This window comes from Odocoileus virginianus, chromosome 4 (assembly GCF_023699985.2).
Source record: "Odocoileus virginianus isolate 20LAN1187 ecotype Illinois chromosome 4, Ovbor_1.2, whole genome shotgun sequence".
In the NCBI taxonomy this organism is placed as follows: Eukaryota; Metazoa; Chordata; class Mammalia; order Artiodactyla; family Cervidae; genus Odocoileus; species Odocoileus virginianus.
The window spans coordinates 44,264,256-44,279,694 of NC_069677.1; positions in this window are offsets into that span (position 1 = coordinate 44,264,256).

Genomic DNA, 15,439 nt, shown 5'->3' on the forward strand with positions numbered 1-15,439 from the left:
GAGTAGATCATAAAATCATAATTAATGGAGAAATATTAAAAATATAATAAGGTATATAGGACAATATTGAGCATGTAACTTTAAAATTAGGTATATACAATACAAAAATACATATTTTTTAGGCATGCAAAAAAAGAACACATTGAAGTAAATTACAACAGTTACCTCTATGGCATAAGCATATAGAGAATATTGTACAGATTTAAAATGATCTGGAAAGGAAAAATAGGGAAAAGGAAGAGAAAGCAATCTAAAATTGCAGGAAAGACTACAGAGGTAAGATATCATTCTCATTATATCGTATTAAGTGTATATACAATTAACATGATTTCTGACTGTTATTGATATTGACCTTGATCATCTGGCTGGGGCAGTATTTGTCAGGTTTATCCACTGCAAGTCACTCTCTTTTGTCTCACCACCACACACACACACACACACACACACACACACACACACATATAATACAGTCTTTGGAAGGAAGTCATTATGTGTGGCCCAACTCAAGTAGTCATGCTCCACTATATTCGAGGCCAAGGTAAGCTACATAAACTTTTTGAAATTCTTCTGTATGAGAGAATTACCTATTCTCCCCCTATCTACCTATTTACTTATTTTATCTGTAAAAAGAATCGATTCAGGAACATTTATTCCATATGTAATTGCAATCTAGTATTACATTAGATTTTTTCCCCCTCTTTCCTTTCTGTTTTTTTTTTTTTTTTTCTTTCTCTTTTTTTTAAAGCTATTTTGGAGAACCTCCTTACTTTCTTGCACTACAAGATACCCAGATTCATCCATTATCTTTCTTAGAATCAGCTGTTTCTCCAAGCAGACCTAGTTTCTTTTACTGGAAAACCATAATAGAAACCAAGATCTGGAAACTAGACACACTTACAGCTACCAGGATATCATTACATCTAGGTCTTCTCTAATGACAAGAAAGAAAGAAAGATAGCACTAAATTGTGTTGACTCTTGTGACCCCATGGACTATGGCCTGCCAGGCTTCTCTGTCCATAGAATTCTCCAGGCAAGAATAATGGAGTGGGTTGCCATTTCCTTATGCAGGGGATCTTCCCAACCCAGCAACAGAACCTAGGCCTTCAGCATTGCAGGCTGATTCTTTACCAACCGTGCTGCGATGGAAGCCCCTTGATGACAAGAGAGGGAAATATATATGCACTAAGCCATGTGTGTCCACATATCTGTAATTATTTCTATACATAATTGTGTACATCATATTGAGCTAAATATAATTCATACTGATGTCTTCAAATTTAATCCAACACTATATTATTCATTTTAACCTTTTTTCTTGCCTATCTATAACATTTCACTCTTATCAGTGAAAAGCATGGCTCTCAATATTTGCCATATATTTATTTAATTGCACAGTTCCAGTATACAAATAGTTTCAGAATCATGACTCACAATCCCACTGAAAACTCTTTTATCAATTTGAGAGAGTGCCTGTGGGCTTCCCAGGTGGTGCAGTAGTAAAGAATCTGCCTGCCAATGCAGGAGATGCAAGAGACGCAGGTTTGATTCCTTGGTTGGTAAGAAAGTGATAATGAAAGTCACTCATTCATGTCAGGCTCTTTGCAGCCCCATATGGTCCACGGAATTCTCTAGGCTAGAATACATGAGTGGGTAGTCTTTCCCTTCTCCAGGGGATCTTCCTAACCCAGGGATCAAACCCAGGTCTTCCTCATTGCAGGTGGATTCTTTACCAACTGAGCCACAGGGAAGCCCAAGAATACTGCAGTGCATAGCCTATCCCTTCTTCAGAGGATCTTCCTGACCCAGGAATCAAACTGGGGTCTCCTGCATTGAAGGCAGATTCTCTACCAACTGTTACCATGGAAACCCATAAATATGCTAATAGTAATTGATAAATATTGCTATCACACCTGCATTATTAAAAGGTACACTCAAAGGAATAAAACACTGTTAGAAGTGTCATTTGAAGCTAGGGGTCATAGTTACCAGAGAAAATAATCATTCCATTTTCTCAGTGCTTGCATTTGTGATACACTTACCATTTGTTCCAAACATTCATTCAGTTCAGCCTCTCAATTGTGTCCGACTCTTTGCAACCCCATGGATGTCAGCACACAAGCTTCCATGTCCATCATCAACTCCCAGAGCTTGCTCAAACTCAGTCCATCAAGTTGGTGATGTCATCCAACCATCTCAGCTCTGTTGTCCCCTTCTCCTCCTGCTTTTGATCTTTCCCAGCATAAGGGTCTTTTGGAAGGAGTTGGTTGTTCACATCAGATGGCCAAAGTACTGGAGCTTCAGATTCAGCATCAGTCCTTCCAATGAACATTCAGGACTGATTTCCTTTCAGTTTGACTGGTTTGATCTCCTTACAGTCCAGGGGACTCTCAAGAGTCTTCTCCAACACAACAGTTCAAAAGCATCAATTCTTCAGCGCTCAACTTTCTTTATGGCCCAGCTCTCACATCCATACATGACTACTGGAAAAACCATAGCTTTGACTAGATGGACCTTTGTTGGCAAAGCAATGTCTCTGCTTCCTAATACATTGTCTAGGTTTATCATAACTTTTCTTCCTAGGAACAAGTGTCTTTTAATTTCATGGTTGCAGTCCCATCTGCAGTGATTTTGGAACCCAGGAAAATAAAGTCTGTCACTGTTTCCATTGTTTCCCCAGCTATTTGACATGAAGCGATGGGACCAGATGCCATGATCTTGGTTTCCTGAATGTGACTTTTAAGCCAGCTTTTTCACTCTCCTCTTTCACCTTCCTCGAGAGGCTTTTTAGTTCTTTTTCACTTTCTGCCATAAGGGTGGTGTCATCTGCATATCTGAGGTTATGGATATTTCTCCCGGCAATCTTGATTGCTAACTGTTGCTTCCTGACCTGCATACAGGTTTCTCAAGAGGCAGGTCAGGTGGTCTGGTATTCCCTTCTCTTTCAGAATTTTCCACAGTTTATTGTGATCCACACAGTCAAATACTTTGGCATAGTCAATAAAGCAGAAGTAGATGTTTTTTTCTGGAAATCTCTTGCTTTTTCTATGATCCAACATATGTTGGCAACTTGATCTCTGGTTTCTCTGACTTTTCTAAATCCAGGTTAAAGATCTGGAAGTCTCGGTTCATGTACTCCAAGCCTAGCTTGGAGAATTCTGAGCATTACTTTACTAGCATGTGAAATGAGTGCAATTGTGAGGTAGTTTGAACATTCTTTAGCATTGCCTTTCTTTGGGATTGGAATGAAATTTGACCTTTACCAGTCCTTTGGCCACTGCTAAGTTTCCCAGATTTGCTGTCATATTAAGTACAGTAGTTTAACAGCATAATCTTTCAGGATTTGAAATAGCTAAGCTGAAATTCCATCACCTCCACTAGCTTTGTTCATAGTAATGCTTTCTAAGGCCCACTTGACTTCACATTCCAGGATGTCTAGCTCTAGGTGAGTGATCACACCATCTTGGTTATCTGGGTCATGAAGATCTTTTTTGTATAGTTCTTCTGTGTTTTCTTGCCACCTCTTCTTAATACTTTCTGCTTCTGTTAGGTCCATACCACCTCTGTTCTTTATTGTGCCCATCTTTGCATGAAATATTCTCTGGGTATGTAACTTTCTTGAAGTGATTTCTAGTCTTTCGCATTCTATTTTTTTCCTGTTTCTTTGTATTGATCACTTAGGAAGGATTTCTTATCTCTCCTTGGTATTCTTTGGAATTCTACATTCAGATTGATTCATCCTCCCTTTTCTCCTTTACCTTTCACTTCTCTTTGTTTCTTCAGCTATTTTTAAAGCCTCCTCAGGCAACCATTTTGCCTTTTTTGCATTCACTTTTCTTGGAGATGATTTTGATCACCACATCCTATACAATGCCATGAACCAACTATACCATTCAGGTATGACCTAAATCAAATCTCTTATGATTATACAATGGAAGTTCTGAACACTGTCAGTAGGCATTATCTCATATAATGACACAAACAGCACTTAGAAGTTATGCACTAACTCATCCCATGGAATTATTTTGTTTTATAAATGAAATAAGGAATCCAAACCTCAGGCCCAACTCAGTAACAAATACATGTTATTCTGATGGAAGATAGAATTAAAACACTTTGATTATCTTTGTTTCTAAGAAGAATAGATCAAATTAAGTGCATCTATTTCTAGTATATCAGGTTAAAAGGAAGCAAAATGAAATATCTATAAAATTTGTCATTGCAATCTTTCTTTTAAAATTATGAACATTAAATTTGACATATCTAAAACAATAATTAGTTGATATAAATACATATACAATTAATAATAGTAATAATAGGACTCTCATTGTGTTAAAAGATAAGAAAACGGTAACTGACTTTTCAATTAACAAAAGTTTTCTGTGACAATATAGTCAAAGTGATAAAATAACTATTTTTCTTTAGATTTGGAATTAGTTTTATTTGACTGATAGTGGATAATTTTTTCTATAAATGTTCACTTGGTAATAAGAGCTGAATTGGCAATGAGGCTCTGGGCTATTCAGATTATTGAACATTTTGTTATCAGAAAGACAGGAGTGCTAATGATATTGGCTTGTCCAAAAAGTTTGTTTAGATTTTTCAGTGACATCTAATAAAAACTTGAACAAACTTTTTAGGCCAAACAATATCTAGGGGGACAAAAATGACAAAGAAACACATTGGGCTCATTTCTAGATTTATATGAATATTTTGGTTAATTATAATCATAAAATATTTAAGCATGACCATTCTCTGGAAAGGAATACTTAATTTTCACAAGATCTAGGAAAATAGGAAAAAAAAAAAATTTGCAAAAGGTAAACTGATTGGCTAAGGATAGAGAGTTAGCCATTAATTAAATCCATGTTTTGTTTTTTTTTTGTGTGTGTGTGTGTGTTTTCTTTTACCAAGAATGAATTTACATATTATGTGCTACTAGGTGAGAAGACATTTCAGTTTTCACAGAGTGGAACAAGACAGCCAGGAAGACTTGAGCTATAGATAAATTGATCTTTATGCCTTATTTTTCAGGCTATCATTAAATTTTAGGGCTCATAGGAAAAATAGGTGCAATTTTTGGCTATGGACAGATAATGATGATTCATGCAATATAAATAATTGCAGATATGAAGAAAGTTATATAGCGACTGAGATGCAACTTAAGGCCAGAAGGGTTTAGTGATGGAGATAAAACTTAAGAAAACATCCTTATCAGTCCTACTTGGTTGTATTATTTTGGATCTATTTTCAAATTTTGTTTTAAAAATATGTGAAATTAAAAAACATTGTATTCAGTTAAGAAATTTCCTGTGGTAGTTTAAAAAAATACATTATAACTTTTGAATAAATTCAGTGCTTTCAAGGGAATGAACTATAAATTTTCAACTAGTTATTTTAGAGCATTTCAATTCCAGCATAGGGAGGTCATTCTAGCCCTTGAGGTCTAAAATGCAGGACTGTACATGTTTTCTTCACTTAGACAGACATAAATCCCAAAGTGACACCAGCATATTATCTTTTACTATATTTCCCACTGGAGTGATTCAGACTTTTGACTTAAATAGTTGTCTACAGCTGCTGAAAATTGATTTATCCTTGCTGATGAGTGAACTTACTGACCAAACTGCTAAGGAGAAATATTTTTAGTGTAGTAATTCTTAGCAGTGTTTTTTTTTTTTTTTTCTCTCTTTTTTTCCTTTGAGTTTTATTAACTTATTTTTTTAATGTCTTTATGTCCCTCAAATGATTTGTAAGTTATCAGATACTTATTAGGAAATACATATATATGGCAAAATAAATCTCAGTGAGTAAAAAAGGATGTGGGATTTAAAGCTAAGTCACTCAACTCCAACTCTCACAGTGCCATAGCTTTTCTTCACAAGCAACCACTATGACTATCTTATTTATTTCTACATATGTATGTATATACTTTTTAATATCTATAATACAAATGGAAGCATAGTTTCACATTGTTTTACATCTTTTTTTCCTGTTCTTAATCATGGAGTAGTTAATATATCTATATATTCCATAATATATAAAGTAGGGAAGATAGATAGCTAGAAAATACATAAATGTGCCTAGTTATATTCAGAAACCAGAGAGCATCTATTTTGTGCATGCTAAGTCACATCAGTCACATTTGATTCTTTGAAATCCTATGGGCTATCTCCCGCCAGGACTCTCTGTCTATGGGATTCTCCAGGCAAGAATACAGGAGTGTGTTGCCATTTCGTCCTCCAGGGGATCTTCCCAACTCAGGGATTGAAGCCGGGTCTCTTAATATCTCCTACATTGGCAGGCAGGTTCTTTACCACTAGCACCACCTTAGAAGCCCTTTGATTGCTATTATACAACATATATCAATAACTAATCATTATTTGCATTCATATATATAAATATGTATGTATATAACATATAATCAGAAGGTATGCTTATAATGGGACTTCCCAGGTGGCACAGTGATAAAGAATCCACCTGCCAATGAAGGAGGTGCAAGGAGTGCAGGTTCAATCCCTGGGTGAGAAAGATCCTCTGGAGTAGGAAATGGCAACCTCCCTAATATTCTTGCCTCTTCCCCTCACTCCCATTACTAACTTTTTTTTTTTTTTTTACTGTTGCCATAGCTTTGCCTTTTTTAGAATGTCATATAGTTGGAATCACACAGTTCATGTTAATTTTTCTTACTTAGTAACATTCATTTAAATGTCCTACATGAATTTTCATGGCTTATATCTTTTTATCAATGCATAAAAATACATCTTATGCATGTATACCAGTTTATCCATTCATCAAAACTCAGAATTTATAATTCTGCTTTTAGGTCTGTGATCCATTTAGAATTCATTTTTGTGAAGGGTGTAAGGTCCGTGTCTAAATTCTATTCTGTTCACAGGTAAATGTACAGTTACTGAAGTACCATTTGTTGAAAGATAAACCTTGCTCCCTTGTATTCCTTTTTACTCATTTGTCAAAAAACAGGTGACCACATTTATGAGTCTATTTCTGGGATCTCTATTCAATTGATTAACTTGTTTATCTTTTCACTACATCATAGTGTAGCTATAATTAAATTTTAACAATAACCTACTGCAATCAACAAATCTAAAATTTATTCATTTTAATTATATTTATTATACTACATAAGTGGGCTTCCCTGATAGCTCAGTTGGTAAAGACTCTGTAATGCAGGAGACCCTGGTTCAGTTCCTGGGTTGGGAAGATCTGCTGGAGAAGGGATAGGCTACCCACTCCAGTATTCTTGGCTTCCCTGGTGACTCAGCTGGTAAAGAATATGCCTGCAATGCAGAAGACCTGGGTTCGACCCCTGAATTGGGAAGATCGCCTGGAGAAGGGAAAGGCTACCTACTCCAGTATTCTGGCCTAGAAGATTCCATGGGCTGTATAGTCCATGGGGTCACAAAGAGTCGGACACAACTGAGCAAATTTCACTTTCACACTTTTCATGTCACATAGGTAAATTGATGAAATGTCACCTGATGAAAACTATATCTTCCCATGTAGTTACCAGCAAAAACTACCCAACAGTCTAAGGAAAGATTAATGTCTCTTAAGACTGTAAAGCCCCTCAATATGAGTAAGGACTTCTAAAGTAATTGAAAGCAGCAGTTAGCCCTCCTATGGAGGTGAATGTCCCCCCACCCCCACCGCTGTCTCCTCCTTATCAGTTACTCCACAGCTTCACTGAGGTATATTTAACACACAATAAACTGCACATATTTCAAGTGTACAATTTGATAAGCTTTGACAAATCCACAGACCAATAAAATTATCACCAAAAGTACAATGCTGAACACATTTTTACCCCTAAAAGTTTCCTCATGCCCTTTTATTCTCATTCCTCAAGGCCTTCCTTCAAGCAATGGCTGCTTTGCTCTTTGTCATTTACTTTGCCTTTTCTAGAGTTTTATATGAATGAGAATGTAATATGTATGCTTTTGTTTAACTTCTCATTTAGCTTAATATTTTTTTGATACTGGTCCAAACTGTTTTATGTATCAGTAGTTCATTTACTTGATTTCTAAGTAGTATTCCCTTGTATGACTGTACCACAATTTCTATAACCATTTATCTATTGATGAATATTTGTATAGCTTGCATTTTTGATCATTACAAATAAAGCTACTGTGAGCATTCAAACACAAATATTGAAAAGATGCAAACTTGCTTTTCTCTTACACAAATACCTATGAGTAGAATAGCTAAATCATATAATTGATATATTTATCCTTTTATGAAACTGTCAATTTTTTAAAGTGGTTGTATGAGTTATCATGTCTACCACCAAAAGTTTATAAGAATTCTGGTTCTTCCACATCTTTGCCAGTACTTGGTATGGCCTAGCATTTTAACTTTAGCCATTTTAATGTGTGTATAAGTAAGTTTGCTATCTTCCTTGAATGACTTAGATGTCCATGATGATGAAATTTCTGGAGAAACTTCTCTCTCATTCTTTTTTAAAATTTTTCTACTGTTTAATAATGTTGAGCATATACTCATGAGTTTATTTGTCATCCATATATTTTCTATGATTCCTTTAAAAAATATTTTGCCCATATTTAATGGCTGCTTTCTCTCCCTCCCCTTCTATTTGGTTTAATAGTTCTTCATAGATTGTAGATACAACCGTTATATCAAGTACATGCATTACAATTATTTTTTCACAGTCTCCCAAAAATGTCTTTTTATGAAGAGTTGAAGTTTTAAATTTTGATGATATCCAATTTATTACTTTTTCTTTAATCGATCATCCTGTTGATGTTATATCAAAGATATACTTGGGTTAAACCAAAGGCACAAATATTTTTTCCCCTGTCATCTTCTAGAATTTTGGTAGTTGTAGATGTTACATTTAATTCTATCATCCATTAGTTAATTTTCATATGTGGTATGAGGTATGGGTGGAAGTTCATTTATTTGTATATGGATATCCAATTGATCCAACACAAGCTGTTGAAAAGACTATCCTTTCTCCACCAAATTTCCAATGACAATTTAGTCAAAAATCCACTGCCCATACATGTGTGGATCTATTTTTCATCTCTGTTCCATTGCATTGATATATATTTTCTATTTTTATATCAATACCAGATAGTTTTGATTAGAATAAACCTTAAAGTGTTTTGGTGTTAATTTGCCAAATATTAGTTTTTAAAATTATTTTGATTATTCTAGGTTTTGTGTTTCTTGATAAGTTTTAAAATCAGGATTTCATTTTATTCAAAAAATTTTGGTGAGTTTTTTTTTTTTTTTCACTGAAAAATTTTAATATAAAGACCTAGCTGGACCAAATTTTTGAAGCTTTCTGGAACCTTCTTTTGAATATTTTTTATTTATGGTCAGTTAAACTGTTGATATGGAGAGCTGACTCTCTTCTGACTGTTTCCTTCTCAGCTCATTATAGACATGAGGAAAACACTGATCCTGTTAATTCATTTTGCATAGAAAAATAAATTCCCCCACTGTTCTTTATTAGCAAGCCAAACATATAACTTTCTAAATGTGTGAATCTATAAATTCCAAGTTAGTAAAACCAATGCTGAGATAAAATATCCATTTATATCAATAAAATTATAGATTAAATTATATGTTTATTCCTTTTCATGAACCATAATCAATAGTATATTGGGGATAAATATTTTTGCCATCAATTGATGTAAACTATAAACTCTAGAACTGTGGCTAAGTGTATTATTTTATTTATCAGTTATTAATAGCACATAAACTAATTTTAATAAGTATATTAATGCAGTAATTTGGTATTTTATGATTTTCAGAAACTATTTTTCCCCAGAATCTAAAGTTTTCTATCTCCCTTGAATGTCCAAGGTAATGGAGTTTCTAGAGAAATTTTCCTGTTATTTTTCTTCAGTTTCATCAGATGTTTCTAGGAATATATCCATAACAATCTCCAAGAAAGCTGTATAATTTTATAGCATAATAATATATCTCTTATGGATATATAGAGGCTAATGTAAGGAAAAAAACATACTTTTAGAGTAAAATTGGCTGATCCCCTTTAAGCTAGATGTCAAGATAGTCTGCATAATATTGTTACATTATATTATATTGAGTCAATTTGTATATTTTTTCAAATCTTATTTCACAGTCACCTTGAAGTTTAATAATCTCTTTTTAGCAAGCTAAGTTTACCAGAAACCCTATTATGTTTTCATGTTAAAAATATGAAAATAGAAAAAAATCTGAATGAAGATTGCATCACTTTAATGAGAACTAGATTTCCGAGACATAAAGAGCCTTAAAACTCTTGAGGCATTTTATTAATATCATAGTATAAGTAATAATATATCATAATTTAACATTGTAGAAATGTGTAAAGTTACTGATGCGTTAATTTAAAATTGAAAGGGTATTGAAAGCACAATAAGCATGCAACAATATAAAAGGTAAACTCCACATACCCAAACTGTATTCACTGAATGCTTCAATATTGTACAATCCTTAATATTCAATAAAGTTATAAAGCTGTGAGTTTAATTTTTATCTTATTTATCTTATTACATTTATAATAAATTACATAGAGTATAATGCTTCCATTGTATAGAATACCCCATTGTGTAGACTATCATGCTACCATTGTATTCCTTTGAAAGATTTTCACCCTGAAGATTATACAATGACATATTATTTTAACATAGTGACTCCAAACATATCAACATATTTCCAGTATAATGTCAATAAATTTCAAGCAATATTAATTGATTTTAAAATTAAATATTTTTATGACATTTTTTTTAGAAAATTGATACAATGTGCTGGTCTATGAAATTAGTCAATTTGTTGTGCCAAATCTATCATTTATGCAGTCTCTCCCCAGTTCTAGCGGAGACAAAAACTTTCTCTGTATCAATACTCTCTCACAGAATAATTTCAAATATTTATACTTTAGCACATCTAACAAAGCTTTCCCGCCCTAAGACAGTAGGCATTTCAATTAAATATTGAATTTAAAAGAATTGCATATTCCCCAAATGAGAAAGAATGATGACTACTTGGAGATCAGATGAGAAAAAAAAATTGTAAAGAATAAGGAGTTATTTCATCATAAAACACATCCAGTTAAATGTGTAGGAAGAATCATTGTACTTCTCTGCACCTGATATTTAATGATGACCAATAAGCAAGATATTATAGTAATAAAGAAAGAAATGGAGATGTAACACTAAGTGTACCTTTCCCTTAGTTAGGTCTTTTCTAAGGCATTAGAAAGATTCCCCTTGTTCTATTTCAAAGATGAATTTTGATGAAGTAAATAAATACACATGGTTCACTGGATGGCTCCTAATTTGGTGTGTTCACAGCAACTATTTTGTATTAGTAATCCAAAACAACAATAAGCAAACAGAACATTTTCATGATAACTCTGCTAACTTACACTTGGAAAGATATTGAACAACAATTCACTACTCAAAGCAATTTTAATTAGTTCCAGTGTTAGACGCAGTATAATTCCTTAATGAAACTACATAGGCTGTTTCATTTGCCTTTTAACAGAGTACTGCAGCAACCTCATTTTTTTTTTTTTAAACTAAGGAAGCCTGCCAGCTGAAGTCCCAGTACAATTATTGCTTTAACAAAGTGCTCTACATATGTCAACAAGAAAATACAGGAACTACTGTATAATAAAACTGTTAAGAAGGTAACAACCCAGTTGTTACATCACAACTGCTACTTCTGGCAGAGATATCTAGACAAATGTGCTGATTAACAGTGTCTCGGTAGCCAACACAATTAGAGAGAACTTTACTTTTTCTACTATATAGTGGGTGATTTTAGTGGTTGAAAAATATTTGATAATGTTTTCATCCAAATTACAGAGATGAAAATGTAGGAATACTGTTTTAATAGAAATATGAACAACTTCAGATACTTTAAACAATAGCAACAAAAAAATCTCTATACCTTCCTCTCAGTTTTGCTATGAATTTTAAAATTCTCTAAAACAATAGTCTTTGTAAGTAAATCAATTTATTGATGTTTTAAATAACAAAGGGGAAGGGAAATGGCATTTATTGAGTGACTATCATGTATCTAGCCTTTTAGTTACACTATTTCAAAACTATCACAAATGCATTGACAGAAGGTAAAGATTCCTTTTTTTAAAAAATGAAGAAATGCTATTCTGAGAGTTTAGCCCAGGCCACATGGTTTTTTCTGACAAAACTGGATTCACAATAAGTTCAGACTTAATATAAAGCTCTTTCTTCACTCTTGTTATATATGAATATACACATGCATGTTAAGTCACTTCAGTCTTTCTGACTCTTTGCAACCCAATGGACTGTAGCCTGTCAGGCTCCTCTGTCCATGAGACTCTTCAGACAAAAATACTGGAGTGGGTTGCTGGGCCCTCCTGCAGGGGATCTTGCCTACCCATGGAGGGAACACGTGTCTCTTTTGTCTCCTGCATTGGCAGGTGGGTTCTTTACCACTAGCGCCACCTAGGAAGCTGGAATACACATGTATATAACTATAAACCTAAATAAGGCACCTCACATAGATAAGAAAAGTGAAAGTTCACTTTTTTATTTTTATATCTGATATGTTATTCCTCACAAATTTCCCAACAATCTGAGTGGAGAAAATTAACTTTAGCTTAAACCAATCAATCAATTGAATTCAATAGTATAAGAATGGATTAAGCAAACCTTTTATTGAAGTATATATTTAAAAAGCATGCAGAAATCCTGAATCCAGCTTGATGAATTTTAACAAGCTGAGTTATATCCATATGATCATCCAGATCAAGGCTTATATGATAGCCTGTGCACCGGTGAGTGTGTGTCATAGAAGTGCTCATGTTCAGTCACTCAGTCGTGCCCAACGCTTTGTGACCCACGGACTGTAGCCCACTAGGCCCCTCTGTCCATGGAATTCTACAGGCAAGAATATTACAGGTTGCCATTTCCTACTCCAGCGGATCTTCCCGACCCAGGGATCAAACCTGTGTCTCCTGCTTCTCCTGTGATGAAGAACCCACACACCCACACACACACACACACACACACACACACACACCACACACACACACACACACACACACACACAAGGCTCCTGTGGGAGCCAAGATCAACTCCATTCAAAGGCAATCCCAGTTAAAATTCCAGCAAGTTATTTTATGGATATCTTCAAATGATTCTAAAGACTATATGCAGATAACCCAGAATAGCCAACACATTTAAAAACATAGTTGGAGGACTAATGTTACTCAATTTCAAGACTAACTACAAAACGACAGTAATAAATACACTGCTATACTGACCAAAGAACAAACAGCTCAATGGAACAGATTAGAGAGCCCAGAAACAGACCCTCCTAAATATTGTCAACAGATATTTGACAAAGCAGCAAGGTAGTGTGATAGAACAAATTAGTCTTTCAACAAACAATGCTGGAAATGGACATCTACATGCAGAAAAACAAAAAGAAAGAAAGAATCTAGACAGAATTCACTCTGAACTCAAAATGGATCATAGGCCTAGAGGTAAAATGCAAAGCTATAAAACTCCTGGAAGACAACCTAGGAGAAAGTCTACATATTCTTGGGTGTGGTGATAATTTTTTAGATGAAATACCAAAGGTGTTAATTATGAGAACAACCATTGATAAGCTGGATTTATTAAAATTAAAAAAACTGCTCTGCAAAAGACAATGTCAAGAGAATGAACATAAATCCAACAAATTGGGAGAAAATATTGCAAAATAAACACTGATTAAAGGCTGTCATCCAAAATATATATAAAAAGCCCTTAAATTTCAACAATAAAAAAAAAGTATTTAAATATGGGCAAAAAACCTTAACAAATATTGTATACTCAATGTGCCCCAACTGTTAGCAGGGTTTGTAAATAAGTTGTTGTTATATTTAGCATCTGCATACCTATAGGAAACTGGAAAATAAATATGGCTATATTATTTGTACAATTTTTATCATTAAATGGCTAGAAATTATGAGTCATATACTGCTTTATTTTTCCATAATAGAGTGATTGTTTTCATCTGTGAAAGAAATATTCTAAATATCTTGTACTTTTGTCTGGGAATTTTAAGGGATTACACTGTACTCTCCAATGAGATAGGCAATTTTAATCTGACTAGTTTATAGAAAAACTGATTTTTAAAATGACTGATGAAGTAGACTGGGAATACATATTATAAAAACTGTAAACATATTCTTTCTGGTTCCTAGCTATCGCACCAGAAATCACAATGTGTCCTGTGTGGTCCAGTGCTCCCTTGGAATCAGACAGAATGTACTTATTAAATTGTGAAATGCTGGGAGGCTTCAATCAGAAAGCTATTTAAAAGTGTAAGCAGGAATCAATTTTTATCAATTTTTTTGAAGCAAGAAAGGATTTCTGAGTTCAGAATCAGTTTTGGGGTTACTTTTTCTTGAAAAAATTTAGGAGTTAACTAGACTATTGTCATCATAAAAATTAAATATATGAAGCTGAGGAAAAAGTCAGAGCAACAAAAGTTGGACTATTGTATAGAAGTAAATGACCGGTAACATTTTTCTGACTAGCAAGGGAGAAAATAAACTCCTCTTTTAGGAGTTTGAACTAGAAAAATAGAAATTTAAACCTTGCTAATACTTAAATTAATGGCACTGACTAATCAAATGCTATAATATAAACTCTCAAGCAAAGACTAAAATTTGTCATGGAAGAGATTAAAAGAAAAAAGTGCTATAAACTGGACCCTAACAATTACAATATATTGAACAGATCATACATCAAACTGTATACGAGTAATATTCTCTAATGCATGCAAATTTGTGCATCTTTACATAAAATACATGAATGAATTCTCAAGGTAAGGTTTCCTTGATTCAATTTATATAAATCTGATTTTCAGAGATTTGTTAAATAACAATGGTTACCTAGCATCTTTTCTCTTTATTTTTAAAAATAACAACAGAAAACTGACATCAAGCTATGATAACTGTTTTGTATATATAGGAATTGAATATGTATTTTTGTAATTCAGTGCTGAAATCAAAATTTGAGCAGGCAAAACCAAGTTATAAGAAAACAGATTTAGAATTAAAAAGAATAAGTGGAAGGGAAGAATTATTAACAATTAAATCAAGAGGTAGATAATATATTGAGAAATAATTTATAGTGAAGAATATCATAAGAGAGTGAGGGGAGAAGAGCTTACATAGTAAGGATTCATTTTCTTCTCTTTTTCTCAGACATGATAGCATTAATTCTGTTTTCAACACTATACTGGGCCCTAAATTTTGAACAACTCCTTGCTTCTGCAGGAAGTTTCATATTCCACTGTTGTTACGGGCTGAAGTATATCTCTTTAAAATTCTTATGTTGAAGCCCCCAATTCCAAGTACCAAAGAATGTAAGTGTATCTGGAGAGAAGTCACTGCAAAGGAAACT